The sequence below is a fragment of the Perissodus microlepis genome, chromosome 2, assembly GCF_051167445.1.
Source record: "Perissodus microlepis isolate ML-2025 ecotype Zambia chromosome 2, ASM5116744v1, whole genome shotgun sequence".
Taxonomy (NCBI): Eukaryota; Metazoa; Chordata; class Actinopteri; order Cichliformes; family Cichlidae; genus Perissodus; species Perissodus microlepis.
In genome coordinates, this window is record NC_140462.1 from 2,037,777 (window position 1) to 2,054,567 (window position 16,791).

General features: G+C 40.1%; 1 protein-coding gene across 4 annotated transcripts in view; it reads left to right on the plus strand.

The window, feature by feature from the left end:
- The window catches only part of il1rapl2 (interleukin 1 receptor accessory protein-like 2), a 445,655-nt gene that overhangs the window by 52,472 nt on the left and 376,392 nt on the right, over positions 1 to 16,791 (plus strand). The gene's annotated exons all lie outside the window — the stretch shown is intronic.

The following is a 16,791-nucleotide window of genomic DNA, read 5'->3' on the forward strand; positions in this document are numbered from 1 at the left end:
TAGAATATACTCTGGCACTAGAGAGCAGCGTGTTTATCCGGTATCCCAGGTAGCTGAAATAGCAGCAGATATTGTCATCTCCTGGCCTTAATGAGGAGCTTTGAGTTGCCCAAGAAACTAAGGACATGGACACTGATATGTCCATGTCCCTATATGTCCATGTCACTGATATGTTAATTAAGCTAATTGCTCTTGCTCTCAGCGAAGGCGGTCGCACTTTTCTCCTCTCCTCCTCCTCTCCCTTAGCTTCCCTGCTTAGCCTCTTGTGTCCTTGTCTAGTCTCGTGTTTTTTATTACTTTTCCCTGGAACACTCTCTCACAGTCTGTTCTCTAAAACCTAAAAGAGGAATTATGGATTTGATCAACTGGTCCCTAAATGCAATTGACACCCTTTTCTCAACGAGAAGTTTGGGCTTGGGTGAGCCTGAGTGCTGAAGATATCTACCTATTCTGAACCATGGTAACAGGGTTCTGGCTGATCGGAGCTGGCTTGGCCCTGGCTTATCGAAGAATTAAGAAAGCGGAACCGGCTGTTCAAACCCCCACAAGGCTGCCCGCTGGGATTGGAACGATGGGACGAGGCGTGAGTTTCTCAAAATGGGCTCATTGAGTGCAGCACGGATAAGATCTTGGAGAAGCTTACGGCTGCTGTGAATACTCAGAATAAGACCTCTGACTGCAGACTGGATTACATCTTGGAGGGGCTCGCTCGGAATAACATCTCTGTGCGCAAATTGGATCACATCTTGGAGAAGCTCACTGCGGTCGTGAGTTCTCAGAAATCGGCTCTTTGAGCACAAGAAGGACAACATCACGGAGCGCAAGTTTGATAACATCATGGAGAAGCTCACGGCCCTCCAACGGGAGATTGAGAGACCAGTGTCAGAACAGCTTTGAAATTCTCATGAGTTGTTCGCACTAAAGTAAAAACCACCATCACTTCATGTGGATACCCCTTTGGCGCCAGCTGCGGTCTCAAGGCTGGAGCTGAACAACAACTCCCTGATAACGACTGTGTTTAGTCTGTTCCTTCCCATTCCATGCAAGGCCACCTGGGTTGGCTGGAAGACTGTTTACTTAGCCTGGCAGGGCGAAGGACACTGTCTCAGCTGAACTATGGACACACACACGCACACAGACATATATACACATGCAGATGTACACTCATCCCCCCTCCCTTTCCAAACGCCTTCGACACTTATTCCCTTCTGATGCTGACGGTGGATCAAGGAGACCAGCAAACGCAGGCCCGGATGTACTGTCTACACTGGCTGTCTCTCACCCTTTACCCCCCCCCCCCCCCCGTTGCTTGTCATGTGTTTCTTTGGTGTATTAAGAGTTTTTTCATGTGCTTTGTGCAGAGGTGTTTTTTTTCTGTTCTCAAACTGATCTCCCTGTTGGAGCTCAGTCTGGGGGGAGTTATTTTTTTCTCCTTATCTTTCCTCATGTGGTGCATTTTCCATTGTTATACCTCTCTGACCTGTCTTCCCCATGTGAAGGAAAGTATTCACACCCTAGATCAGCCTCAGCACAGCCTTACTGCTTCCAAAGAAATTAAGATGGTAAGTAGCAGTCAGGTGCTGACAATCAAACACCATTTAATTAACTGGTAATCAGTAAATGCAAGCACCTCTATAAAAGCAGAACTTTTGGGAGTTTGCTGATCTGGAGCATTTAGTTCAGGAGCTCTCCCAGACTCCACAGGCCTCAGTTAGCATGGTAACGGTTACATTTCAAGATTGTAAAATTAGAAAAGGACTGGTTTGTTTAACAAGTTTGGCTCGTTTGGAAGGGTTGCCAGATAAAAAAGCCTTTTCATTCCAAAAAGAACGTGGCAGCACAGCTTCGTTTTGCAAAGACGAATCTGAACAAACTGCAAGACTTCTGGAACAATCTCCTTTGGACAGACAAGATGTTTAGCAATAATTCACAGTGGCACCTCATACCAGCTATCAAGCATAGTGGTTTATGGATGATGATTTGGGCTTGTTTTGCAGCCACGGGACCGGGACACCTTGGAGTCATTGGCTCGACCATGAACTACTCTTTATACCAAAATATTCTGGAGACAAATGTGAGGCCATCTGTCCCACAGCTAAAGCTTGGCTCAAATTCAGTTCTGTGATAAGAAAATGATCCCAAGCACAGCAGCAAATCTACAGCAGAATGGCTAAAAAAAAAAAGAAGATACACAACGTGTTGCAGTGGCTTAGTCAAAGTCCAGACTTCAACGCAACTCCAATATAGAGAGCTGTGCTTAAATAAATGCCCAGAAACCTGAATGAGCTAAAGCAACTTCCTAAAGAAGACTGGGACAGAATTCTTCCACAGTGATGCACAGTGTTGGGAAGGTTACTTTTAAAATGTATTCCACTACAGATTACAGAATACATGCCCCAAAATGTATTCTGTAACGTATTCCATTACGTTACTCAATGAGAGTAACGTATTCTGAATACTTTGGATTAATTAATATATTTTCATGCTTTTTACAACTACATGAATGTACTATTGCTGTGTGATTTATTACTATTACTGAAGGTCCGCGGCTCCGAACCGTAGAAAAGGGACCTCTGACTAATACGTCGGGTTCGTGTCGGCTCGTAGCTGAAAACTAGCTTTACTTTGTTGTCTGGGTCGACTTTGCTAGCGAGAGACAGAGAGAGGCGTTGAAAGGCTGCTCCAACGGAACTTATTGAAAACAGGAACACAGTGTACAGTCGAGTCTTAATAGCTTACTTACAACTGGGCTCGTCAGGCTCTCTTCTTGGCTGCAGTGGTTATTATTATATTTACATGCTTCCAGCTCCCGTTTTTGCTCGATGACAGCTCTACTTTTCGACTCTCTTTTCTCTCCCTCCCTCGCTCACAGACACATAACGAGTATGGCAGTCCATTCTCCCTGCAACACGGACTACACTGCCCATGATGCTACATTCTTTAGGGCTATGCCTGTAGCCTATTAGCTTAGCACAACAACAACAAAAAGGCGCTCTCTCACCCAGGAAACACACAGTTGCAGAGAGCGTCACCCTATAACCATGGCAACCGTAACGCTGCCGCCTGGAACAACAGAACATGTCAAACAAAACCCAAACAGTCCTGACCCGCCACAATATGAAACAGGAAAATACCGCCGTGTAATCCATTTATTTCAACAAAGTAATTGTATTCTAAATACCACCTTTTTAAACGGTAACTGTAACGGAATACAGTTACTCATATTTTGTATTTTAAATACGTAACGGCGGCACATGTATTCCATTACTCCCCAACACTGTTGATGCAAGAGACTGTTAAAATCGTACAGAAAATGATTACTTCAAGTTTTTGTTGTAAACGTGGTGCTACAAGCTCTACAAGAACTATACTTGACTTCACATAGCGCAGTGACACAATTAACTTTACGTTTCTTTATCCTATAGATTTTACTAACAAGTATGTTTTTGTGTATCCAAATTCTTCATCTCCATTACATCATTAACATGTTTTTTTTCTCATAGTTTTACACAATGCAGCTCTATGGCAAATCAGTCAAGGTTTGAATACACCAACAATTCTTGTCATGCTGATTTTTTTGGGATTTATTGATAAGAAAAATATCGAACATCCAGAAATATTTTTCAATTAAAATGTAATTTATGGACCTCCATTCTCATGCTGCATGTAGCTTGCCTGTGCATCCACCTTTGCCCTATTTTCTTTGATATATTTTATTTTCCCTCATACCTTTTTAGTTTCATTTTTCCACATTTCTTATCCACGTACTTCCTACCCCATGTGAAAGAGCAGCCGGTGCCCTCTGATGCGATGGGAGGTGCTGCTAAATGGCAAATCGGTAGTGTAATGGTGAGGGTGCCTCTCTGCAGCAACCTTTCTTACCTGCTAAATGGTGCTGTTAAACAGCGCAATAGTGAGGAAATGGGGATCTGCTGAGAGCAATTAGATCATTCACTGAACAGGTGGTGCTGCATTCATTAGCACACACCCTGTGCTGTGCACGTGTGGGTGCCTGCATTCAGGCGTATGCGTTTCTGTCCTGCAACCTTACACAATCAGGCATCACAACAGACATTGATTTATTTTTATTTTTATTTTTATTTCTTTTTGCATTTCTAAAAATCCTCCAGACAAACCAAAAACTCTGCTCTACTTCCCCACTCAAATAATTTGTAAATATTTATACTAATTTATTATTAAGTGTCCCTTTCCCACTAAAACTGGCCACCACAGGAGACTCTTGTTCCCAGTGTGTTAACTAGAAGGCAGCTGCCTCCTCTGGTACCATCAGCATCGTATTAATAACCATGAGAAGTGGATTGAGCCTCATCTTTACATAAATTGTAGGCAAGAGTCAGCTGGAATCGATTCATAAAGATCTCGAGTTACTCCCAACGCAATTTATTCACCAATTTAAATTACAAAATGTGCTGTAGTAGTTACACATGCAAAAAAGTAACTAATATCCAAATGTGGAGTTTATTCATCATATCATTCATTCATTCATGAGACTCATGTGGCTCAAAATGATTAGTTTGCAAGCAGATGTGCATTTTTATTTCAAAGGAAAAGAACATAGACTACATAGCTGTCATGTACAGTGCAAAGTCCAGTCACTTGTTACTAATAACAGTAATTTTATTAGTAAGCATAACAGTAAGTTGATTTTAAACTACATCTCACTGTTGGTGAAACATTTTAAAACTGTGTGACTGCAGTTCCTCTTTAGCTTTTCACATGGTTGTCAGTCAGCCCGATGCGTGGTTTTCACATGTTTTAAAAGCTTTGCATGCATATGAAGTACATGCTTTGCAAAAATGTCAAATCAGTGATTTAGTATTGCCCAGTTGCCTACTTAAAGCAATGGCAATGATGATGTTTAGAACATTTAAAACTGACACTTAAAATAGCTCCCAGTCTTCGTTTTATTAACAGTTGAATGTTTGAGACATGGTTTTTCACAGAGGTGCTTTGTGATACGCGAGTTTTTGGCACTTATGAAGTTTATATGCATGCAATGACATCAAAGAGGTCTCTGATCAGTCCCGACTTCATTCTGCATCATGACAATACGATATACAGTACGGAAGAACAAAGAACTTCATCACTTTTCACTTGGGGCAATTTCTTTGAAGCAGCTTTTTGTACCCAAAACACAGCAGCGAACACAAGGAACAAACAAGTAAGCTCAGTTTAAAATAAATCTAAATGTGGAATAAACTCCCTAACAGTCTGTTCATGCACATTTATTGGCAAATGGTAAGATCAAATAATAACATGTCAAGTGTCCTTGAGTGTTTTGAAAGGTGCTTTTAAATAAAATGTATTATTATTATTATTATTGTTAAGATAAAGTAAAATACTGAAAACTTTTTATACAGCCTGGAGTCAAAGTACAGAGGGAATTATTAAACTAAATTTAAAAAAAAACTAAATAAAACATTGTTAAAAAGAAGGTAAGACATGGTGACATCCTAATGGCAACAGGATTTCTGAAGGAAGTTAGAATACTTGGTGATTTCTGGGGGATTTGTTGGTTGCAAAAATAATTCATATCTTTTCGCTTTACTCTGATGATCTTTAACAATGCAGATCAGACTGCTTTTAACTGTAAGGCTGTGGAACCAGCAGCTCAACAACAACAAAAGAAAGCTCGGGAGACTTAATAAAAGATTGATAAAAGTGAGAGAGGATGACAGAACTGACAGAAAAGGAGTTTGCCAAGGAAGTGAATTCTCTTTTGCGTCTGTTTAAAAAATAATCTCAGATTTCACATTAAATTCTCATCAGAGATGATCACAGAAAAAAAGTATTTGTAGGATCTAATCTTTTCCACCTTTGCATTATATGTGACGTACTTTGACCATTCAGCTCTTTGGTTTCAGATGCATTTTAGATACAGAAGAAATTTGTGGTCTGAATCCAGAGAAGGGTCATTAAGTGGTGGACAATCAGCTCAGTCACCCAGTCAGAGTCAAAGAGACCTACCCCCACAGAGCCTTTCACCATCACGGACTTAGGCTGAAGTTACCGTACATGAACAGAGAGAAGACCCTGAAACAGCCAAAGATAACGGCTGCTGATTTAAATGCAAATGGACTCACAAAGGATGTTTACTGCAGCTTTTATTTAACAGACCAATAAAAACCTAAATAAAGACATTTTGAAAGCATTTTCATTTCTATGTCAGGTGAATCAGAGAAAAAACACCCCCCAAAAACAAGCTGAGTAACAGTTTACTGTCATATTTTACAGTAAGACAGTGTCCTCGCAGATTACAGCAGGTGCGCCGTAAAAGAACGGCATCATCCTGGCAAATCTAATCTGCCAAAAACTGGCAGATTTTTGGCAGATAGCAGGTGCGACAGAAATCACAGACAGGTAGGGTGTTGCAAGGTTCTTCATAGATCCACCAATGCATTCACCTAGCAGCTTCACCCTTATCTACACAATTTCCTGTGTGATCAAATCAACCACACTTGTTTTTTCTTCTATAAACCATCGATGGCAGGTTACGTCCTCTGCCCCTCCATCAGAGTGAGAAGTTTAATTTACTAAGGAATCTGACTTCCCTGATTCTGAAGGCCATTTCTGGTCAGACATGCCAGTGTGAGGATATCAGAAATAGCTGCCATTCTTGCTCTGTAATGTTTGGAATTTCCAGGGACTGGCGTGATAAGCATTTGCAGGCCTGAGGGCACAACTTGCTATGCTGATAAAGTAGAGAGAGTGACAAGAGCGAGAGAGTACAAATAAAACAACCCAACAGTGATGAGCAAAAACCGCAGCTGTCAGACCTCGAAGCGAACAGGTTCCAGCAGTAAAACATGATGCCGGCCTCTGGTCCTGTTAGTTTGATACAGACATGATCCTCATCCATTGAGAACAGACTGGAACGGGCTGCCTGGTCTTCCTGTAGCTACAGCTGATGATGGGGTTAGAAACTGGCAGAAACTGCATAAATGATTCCAACCTTCCTGCTGTCAAACGTACAGGTTAATATTCTGGATCTATTTTTTAGGTAGTTCTTTACATCACTAACATTGGATATGTACTGCATTTAGTTCAAGACAATGGTATATATTATCGTAGTTTTTGGTATTGATGACCATAGATGACAACATGCCATCTATGGTCTGTCTACAGAGGCTGGTAAGGAGGGAGCTGATGTAGAGTTTTTGACCACTGGTGGTGCTTGAGAGTAATGAGTGGATTTTTGTTTTGTATTACACACAATTACTGATACATATTTGTCCAACATAACATCATTGTTGTGATTCACTTGATGGCAGTAATACACCAGAAGCTGCAGGCTTTAAGAAAGAATTTATAAAATGTATTTAATTTTTAAAAATGGTTTAATTTGAAAGAAAAGTCCATCATCCATCCATTCATCTTCTTCTGCTTTATCCGGGGCCGGGTCGCGGGGGCAGCAGCCTAAGCAGAGAAGCCCAGACCTCCCTCTCCCCAGCCACCTCCTCTAGCTTATCTAGATGTACGTGTCAACCAGGACAGCCCTAAAACGTCCAGAGCCTTCAGGAACTTGGGGCGGACCTCATCCACACCAGGGGCTCTGCCACCAAGGGGTTGTTTAACTGCCTCAGTGACCTCGCCCCCGGAAATTGGCGGGTCATCCCCCTCATCCACAGACTCTGCTGCCTCCTCGGAAGACGTGTCAGTGGGATTAAGGAGGTCCTCAAGTATTCCTTCCTTCCAGACCCTCGCCCTCGAGCACCCTCCCCGGGCCTGGCTCCAGGGCGGGGCCCCGGTAACCCTATCCCAGGCAGGGTAAACCTTTCCCTCGATGTTTTCCTCATAAGGGTCTTCTGAATCGCTCTTTGTCTGGTCCCTCACCCAGGACCAATTTGCCATGGGAGACCCTACCAGAGGGCAAAAGCCCCCGGACAACATAGCCCCTGGGATCCCTGGGACACACAAACCCCTCCACCATGATAAGGTAGTGATTCATGTAGTCATTCAGCATAATTATTAAACCTCAAGTCATGTTCTCTTTGATTTAAAAGAATATCACCAGATTGCTGTAGTGTGATTATACACTTAAAGCTGGTCCACATATTCTGAACTACTATGTAAATACATAAGTCTGATTAATCTTTAAAACTAGCTGGTCAAAAGCGTACTGAAGTACTGATGTCATACCAGCATGGTGAGTTATGTGCGTAAAATCTTTGGGGTCCATCTGTTAATTTTATCCTGTTCTAAGTTTAGAAAAAGCTTGCCGAGTTATAAACAACCAGCTTGCAGCACACACAAGCCACAGATGTTCCTGTGCTTTTTGTGTGTCAGAGCCTAGTGCTGCTTGTGCAAGATTTAATCAAGGTACTCACATTAGAAGAGGCGTGCATAATTGCACGGGGCTTGATGACTGTGCACCACATCTCTCAAATTAGGGACTGCAGATGGAACGGTCATACCTTTCACGCCTCATCCCGCTGCAGTTGAATGGATGTAGAGAGTTTGTCAACTAGAATGTCTGTGAAGGTTCTCAGTCATCCAGGTCATCGTAGTCAAAGGAGCTTGCAAAGAAAAGCGTCTGGACTTCTTTAAAGAAGTCCAGACGCTTTTCTTTGCAAGCTCCTTTGTCAACTAGAATGTATCCTAAAAGCATTTGTGAGTGGCAGATGGTGGTCAGGAGCAGTACCTGAGCTTCTTCTGTGGAGACTGTGGTTCATTTCTAGCTCCATGTAGCGTTCGAAAATGAATGCAGTTTGTGAGTGAGTGTATGTATATAGAGAAACTTGTGTGAAGTATATGTTTATAATTATGATACGCAGCAGTTGTAATATAATTAAACTTTTCATCACATTAACATAATGACAGCACCGTGTTTTCATGGGCCCTGATCTAATCACAGTTTTAATTATAATCAAATAGTTTTTTACATGCATTTAAATATTGCAACAACTTCAGTTTGCACGCGTCATCATGAAAAGCTAATGTTTATCATTTTAGATCTATTCTGCTCAGCTCTTTTCCTCAGACCGCTCAGAGTTTCTGTTCTGTTAGGAAATCGATTTATCTTTGGCATTTCAAATGTTACATTGTTGATAAGAGATGGCGATAGCAATTAAAAGGAAACAAATTTGTATTCATTTGCCTTCCATGACAGCATGTAGTGACAGACAGTGACAAGACAATTTGCTCCAGTGGCTTTGGATGAGAGTGGCACTTAGGCTGCAGTGGTTATCACTGTGGCCTCACCTGGCTGGCTGAGACCTTTCGATCTCCAGTTTGTGTTCTCTCAGAGAATATAAAAAACATCAGAGTCCATCAAGCCAAATACAGGCTTGTTAGGTTAGCTGTTAACCCTAACTTGGCTGTAGGCAGGAATTTGGCCATAAATGTAACCATGAATGATTGTCTGTCTCCATGTGTTGGTTCTATGACGGATCCACCTCTCAACAAATGACAGCTGGGATGGGCTACAGGCCTAGTGCCAGTTCTGAATGGGTGCTAGATAGCCTCCCAGTTTTTAACATCTGGAGCTGTTGGAATGAATTGGCGCACATTCCACATATTGACCAAAAAGTTTCATCTAATCTAATCTAAATGCTTCCTGCTCCTGACCTTAAATGACTTCTTCCTCCTTGGAAGTTGCAAACTCTTCCACTGCAGTTAGTTTTTTTTCTCAGGGCTATAGTTAGTCATCAGTCCAACTCCAGTGATGGTTCTTAGCATGAAGGTTAGGTCATCTTGGTCTCATACGCCGAGATTCTACTTTCATGACACAAATTAGGTGGACCTGCAAGTCGTTCCAAAGCTGTACATTTCATGGGAATCCTGACTAAAAAAGATACCAACACCTGATGTGCTCATAAAATGCAACTCTCAGTCAAATATAAAAGTTTATTCTGCATTCAAACACTGAGGTGTTAAATACACTGCAGTGAAATTTCAAATGAAAAGCAAAACCTGTGCTGGCAGTCTCAATGTTCCTGCTGCAATAATGTGTACTGATTGTGGACATACGTTTTAAATGGTTTACTGCACATATCCAATATTTTATGGGCTTGTCACCAAAAAAAGACGTTATTCATTATTACTCTGAGCTTTTATGGGGCTCTCACTAGACTTAAAAAAAGTTCTATTATATGGAGGAACTAAAACTCCAGGCAGAGTGGCTGCAGTTGTTATTAAATGGGAAATGGCTTTAAAAGTCAGTGCAAATCTGGTTTAGTGTGCACGGTTTCAAACAAAACAACAACATCAGTTGCTTTAAAAGAACCAGATCTGATCTGCAGACACATCATCGCTGGAATGCAATAACAGTGGTGAGTCATTGGCTTGTTCTGTCTTCACATTTATTCACATTCCTTTTGTTTCTTTGTGCCATTCCTGTTTTCAGTGATTTCAGGATTGCCACAAAATTTCCATCTGAGTTGAGGTCACACTCAACAGCTGAAACGCTTTTGTGTCACAGAATAAACCGCTTTGCTCAAGAACACTTTGGTGAAATGGGTACTTGACACAAAGACAAAGAACATGTAAAAAAAAATATATATATATATATATATATATTTATTATGTTCTAGTGTGTTTTGTGTGATTGCTGTAGAATGTTTTCTTTCACATATGCAATTATTTTCTCGTATTATAAGAATTTTTTGGAAGCTGTATGAAAGAAAAACCCTGAAAAAAAAGTGTAACAGACTCCAATAAGAGTGCACGACACCAGACTGAAACCAATTACACCTCCTCTAGCAGAGATTAAAAGGACGGATATCAAATCTTTCATAATGATGACGAGGCGGCTTATGTTTCCATGTAAAACACAGACTGCCTCTGTAACCAAACAGCATGACTCATGCAGTTTGGGAGAGAGAGATAGTGTGACAGAATAGAGATGCAGGCTGTCTTTAATATTGGATGTGTGGCTGAAGCGGCCTAATGGCTTAACACTAGCCTGTTTGGGACAAGAATAACCTCTTATCGGTGTGTGTGTATGTATGTGTGTGTGTGTGTGTGTGTGGGCTGGGCTTAGCGGTGGAGGTTTGCGGTGTGTTTGTGTGTATTTTCATGTCTGTCCATCTAGTACTTTTAAGTTAATTAGGATTTGCATGTTGTTTACAATTAGACAAACACACAAAAAATGGACAAAATCTTGTCCGGATGAGATTATTATAATGACACCCCTCTTGGTTTTGCAGGCATCACCTTTAAGCAAACAGAATATGGGCTCTACATTAAGAGCAGTATGTTTTTGGGACCTCTGGGTTGAAAGTTAAACACTTCTATCGCACACGTTTTATCCCCACAAAAGCACTTTAATATGCAAATATGCAACCTGCCTGAGTGCCGTGCAATGTGTGCCTCTGCATTATACACACACACTGACCCTGCTGAGAGCTCCCCGGGCTCCCGTGTTCGGATATCATTATCAGAGACAGACAGACAGAAAAGCAAAGCGACAGAGAGGATGAAAGATACGAGTAATGCTTTAATAGTGTTTGTTCTGCGCTGCACCCTCTCCTCTCTGTTTGTGCATTGACAGAGCTCTCATTCACTTAACCCATCGCTGATGACAACTTTTTTTTTTAAACAATTTCTTTTTTTCTCTCCCTCTTTGTCTTTTCATTTGCTTATTTATGGTCTAAATGTTCTCTTGATCATTGGGGCTTTGTTTAAATATCCTTACCTTCTTCTTATCCTTGCTACCGTGCACACATGCATGGCATCAGCTTCCAGTGATGTGCTTGCATTCACGATGGATCAGACCTGAAAACGAGCTGCCGCCGTTCCTGCCTGAACAAATGTGTCAGGGTTCATGTGTGAAAGAGCAGAGAGACAGAAATTGACCTTGGTGAGGCTGTGTGTGTGTGTGTGTGTGTGTGTGTGTGTGTGTGTGTGTGTGTGTGTGTGTGTGAGATGGAGAGAGTGTTTGGTGATTGGGGTGGTGGGGGGTTGGGTACGTGAGAAAAGGAGTGTTAGGAGAAGACTGCACCCTCTATGAGTCAAAGAAGGTTAGCTGAACGCATATGTAAGGGAAAACAAGAAAAATGACGCGCTACCTTCTGGGGTAAGCAAGGCATCAAGTTATAAAGTTATGCATGATAAGATTAAAACAGCAGTTTCTAAATTTCGAACTTCTTGATCAAAGCCTGATGGACTACAAACTGGAAATCAATCGATAAATAAATTGGATAATATTTGTTGTTTGTAATTCTTTATAAATACAGCGCTACCCTTTAGCCTCCTCGTAGATACAATGGTGTGAAAACATTTTGCCCCCTGCCTGATTTCCTAATGAGGTACCAGGATTCAATGGTACTCCAAAAGTCAGAAATGTGATGTCCATTTCAAGTTTACCAGGAACTGCATCCTGAACTTCCACACAGAATAAGGTATAAGATATAAAAACACTGCGTGTGTAAATATGAATATATGAAGTTCATGATTGTTAAGATAGAACATTTTAATCCATTTCGTGTTTTCTCCCAAATCAACGCCATGACTATATACAGAAAAGCTTGACATGGTGTTTGTCAGGGACAAGCAGTAAGGCATAGAGGACACAGGTGTTTAATTCAACAATTGGGTTTTATTGACCCAAAAATATGAAAGATAATTAACAAAGCCAAAATACTTAAGTCAGCTCAATAAACTAAATTCAAAATAACAACTAAAAAAACCTCAGACAAACTGACCTCCTGAAATGACACATGAGGAACTGGCTTAGCCAAACCAAATGACACACAAGGGGGACAAAACAATTAAACAAACTTCAACCACCCCCCAGCTAATCAAGCATGTGGTTTAGTCCAATGAGGCTGTCAGCAGTATTTCAGATCCCCCAGCACTTTGTCACACCTTTTGCCAACCAGGAAGGAGAAGCCAACCCCCAGGTAACTCAAACAAAGAAAGATGTATTCATATAACATAAAACAGAACTTTGACCTTGCAGTGTTATTATGTGTGCACGCCATATAAACACTGGAAGGTGTGATGGAAAAAAGAATGAAAGTAGTGACTGCAAAGTGAAGTGAAGCAGCTAGTGGTGAGGTGTGGAGCAGAGTATGCAAAATAAAAAATAATGAATACACAAACAAAAAGTTTTCATCTAATTGCACAAATCTATTTTCCAGCATTTACTTATTTATCAGTATAGACTGTGTTATTGATATTAGCTTCTCTACTCTGAAGTTTAATGTGGTATTAACACAAAATATAATTGGCTGTACAACCCAGGGGGAATTGCCCAGATATTTTGAAAATTTAAGACTAGCATCATTTTTAAGCAACATTCATCATTATTCCAATGCTCCTGTAGGACTCAGTGCTAGATTCCTCAGGTTTTTTAAGTCACGAGCGTTACACCCAGCACTCACAGGACTTATCTAAGTTTGTGTGGATTTTGATGTAGGTTTATAATCTAGATAACACCGTAGAAAATAATGGCTAATCAATTTGTCATAATGTTGCCTTTTAGGTTTAAACTTGTCAAAGACTAAAAACACACAAAATCCAAAGCGTGGGTTTAACACTGGGACTATTTTGCATTCCTAAACTATGAGTAATTAATTAATTAATTTGTTTCATATTAAAAGTAGGTGTTCCCACATCTGAGGAAACGCAGCGCGCTTCTGTTTTTCAAAGTAAAAAAGCTGTCACAGTTTACTCTTCCATATTGTTAATGCTACGATGTCGGCGTGTTGGTGATGTAAAAGTCTTCAACATCTTTTATATCCATATCTTGTTGCAATGACATGAAGTGTGAACAATAATAATGTAATGCCTAAATGTAAAATGAGCAGAGTGCTATTGGTCATGAATTTCAGAATATATTTTATGGTTTGTCATCTTTAAATATTATAACAAACTCTTGAAATGTTGTCTTAAACTCTCAGTTAGGCTTTGGCAACAGTTTTGTTTGCTGAATTGTCCTGTAGCAGGACTGAGTAGCTTCAGGTTTTTTGCGTAGCTGATTCTCTAATCTTCCTCCTCCGGAAGGCAAAGGTAAAAGCTATCCTACAACTATTTGTTGAAGTTTATGTCTCAACAGTGTAATGCCTTGATGCCAGGCTCTATTGGGATTCCTCGTCTCTTTCTTTTTATGTTTTTTCTTTATCAGATAAAACTCGCAAATACGTCTCACTTGTCAGTGCATGCCTTCTCTTCTCTGTCTTTACCTGAAGACAACAGCTCAATTTAGCTTCTCTGTTATAATAGAACATAACCTTCCAAACTATCTTCTTCAGGCTATGTTGCCTCTTCTTCACCCTAACAGGGTCAGAAAGAGACAGATTTATTCCATAAGTCCTGCTTGGTCTGTTCCTCACGTGTGCATGTAAATTTTAACATCATGAGTTGAATGCTTTTGATTAAAAAAAAACAAACAAATTAGGATTCAACTTTATTGTCATTACACATGTATAAATATGGGTAATGAAATACAGATTGCATCTCATCAGAACTGCAAGAGCAGTAAGTGCAGTAGGAGCAGATAAGGAACAGATAAGGGTAGTATATAAGGTGAGAATAGTTATGAACAGATTATATACAAGTGAGTATACAGATGTTTATATTGGTATACAGACAGCAAATATACAGATGTACTGATGTATACATATGTACAGATATACAGATATTCTATATTGCTGTACAGACGGTTAGATGTACAAATGTATCGACGTGTGGTAAATAGATCTACAGAGTGCTATGAACATATCTACAGTAGTGGAGGCGTAGCGCTTTGAACAGACTATAATAGTGAACAGTGTACGTCGTATTACAGAGACTATACTCTGTCAGTGTCCTTAACTACAGCAGTAACAAGTATCAATCACTTTAAAATGTTCTCTGTGCAAGGTCACCGTAGTTTTGGTTGTGCTGTGGACTCCAGCATGACCAAAGCATAATAGAACATATATCACGTAGTGGAAAAAATGAAAGAATTTAAAACATGCAGTGTAATTGGACACTAAAGTTTGAGCAGAGAAAAAAATAAAATGTTAAAATAAAGAACAAGTTTGCATTCGTACGGTGTGAGGAGAATTGGTGCTTTCATTATTTATTAGCACCACACTTTATATTTGCATAAATTTAAAATGTTCATTAAGTTTATTTTGGGATTTTAAATAAATAACTGAATTAATTTGTTCCCCCAAGCAGTGCAGCGTTGGACTAGAAGTCAGACAACATGGTTACAGAAGCAGCCACTCTGACTTGTTCAGCACAGGTGCACCCAGTGTTCATAATAATGGTACCACTCCAATTAGCTCTTTCAGTAGCTTGCCCTGGTACTGTTTGTGCTGGCTTATTGGAGCACTCCATATAACGTAGCCATCATTAGCATTATTAGATGCACCTGTGCTCTTCTTGGTGTGACAAATGTGTCAAAATGTTTGCTGGGAGAAACAATTATTGTATGTTGTTGTGTCATTTTTAGACCTTCTTCTTTTCTAAAGTCAAAAAACAAAATTATGCTAGAGAGACTTTGTAATATCATAATAACTCCTTGAAATAAAGTAGAGTTGAGTAATTTCTAATTTGCACACACACACACACACACACACACACACACACACACACACACACACAGAGAGAGAGAGAGACACAAACACACACACTCTTCATCTTATGTGTTCACTTGGATTTGTTCCCATGGTTTTAGAGCTAATATGATATGACACACACATATCAGCAATATTCACTTGTCTCCTCAGCAGCTGCCTCATTGTTCAGGTGATTTCAAGCTACAGTCATGATTCAGTTAATTCCAGCATCAAATAAATGAAAAGCACAACAGAATGAGTGCTGGTTTAGCTAATCTTCTATTTCAGTCTTACCCTCATTTACTCTGTATGTGGTAGGCACTGCAGTTTATGGGGAAAAAAAAGAAATAAATAAATGTAAGAATTAAATATTGAAGTGATCTGAGCCCATATTTAAATCTAAATCAGTCTCAGTATTTTGAAATTGATATTTTGATTGATTTTTCATCATTTTTCATCAATAGAAGATTTCATGAAGAAATTCATTCATCCAGCTCACAGTCACAACAAGTTGCCTCTTGATATTGTAATGTAAAGACCTCACAATAATACAGAGAAAACTCCAACAACCAGACGACCCCCTTTGAGCATGCACTTGGGGACAATGAAGGAAAAACTTTTAAGAAACCTCTGGCAGAACCGGGGCAGCCATCTGTTGATTGGTCCAAACGTTGTTTTCGTTGTTACTTTAACCCTAAATACATTCAAAATGTTGTCATGTAGCCTATAGAAGAAAGAGTAGACTAGAAACAGCATTTCTTTTCACCGTTGCTCTCTATTGATGTGGCAGATGCTTTTGACCAACATGCTTTTGATGATGATGGAATGGGAAACATTTTGAAAATCTGGAAATGTTTGTATTTTTGTAACTGGCCTTGCTGATTTCAATTCATTGTTGCGTGTGATTATGATCAAAACACCAGTATTATTGATGAGAAACATGCTGGCCTGCAGGTTACTAACCAGTAACCCAAACCTCAGCACGGTGCTCACTGCTTTGAGTCTTGTATGAACTTGTTCTGACGGCCTCTCTTCCTCACATTCCAAACAAATTAACACTCCTAGTGTCAAGTGTCGTACAGCACACCAGGAGCAACATTTTGCACAATTTGGTGTAAATTACTGTAAATTAGTATGATGCATTTAATTACTCTCCTCCCAAAATGTTGCACTTTGAAAATGCCCACCAATACATATGTCTCGAGGGCAGCTGCAGAAATACCTGCGTGCACGCCTTTAGACACTGCAACGCTTTGGTGAATCCCAGCAGTCTATTTCT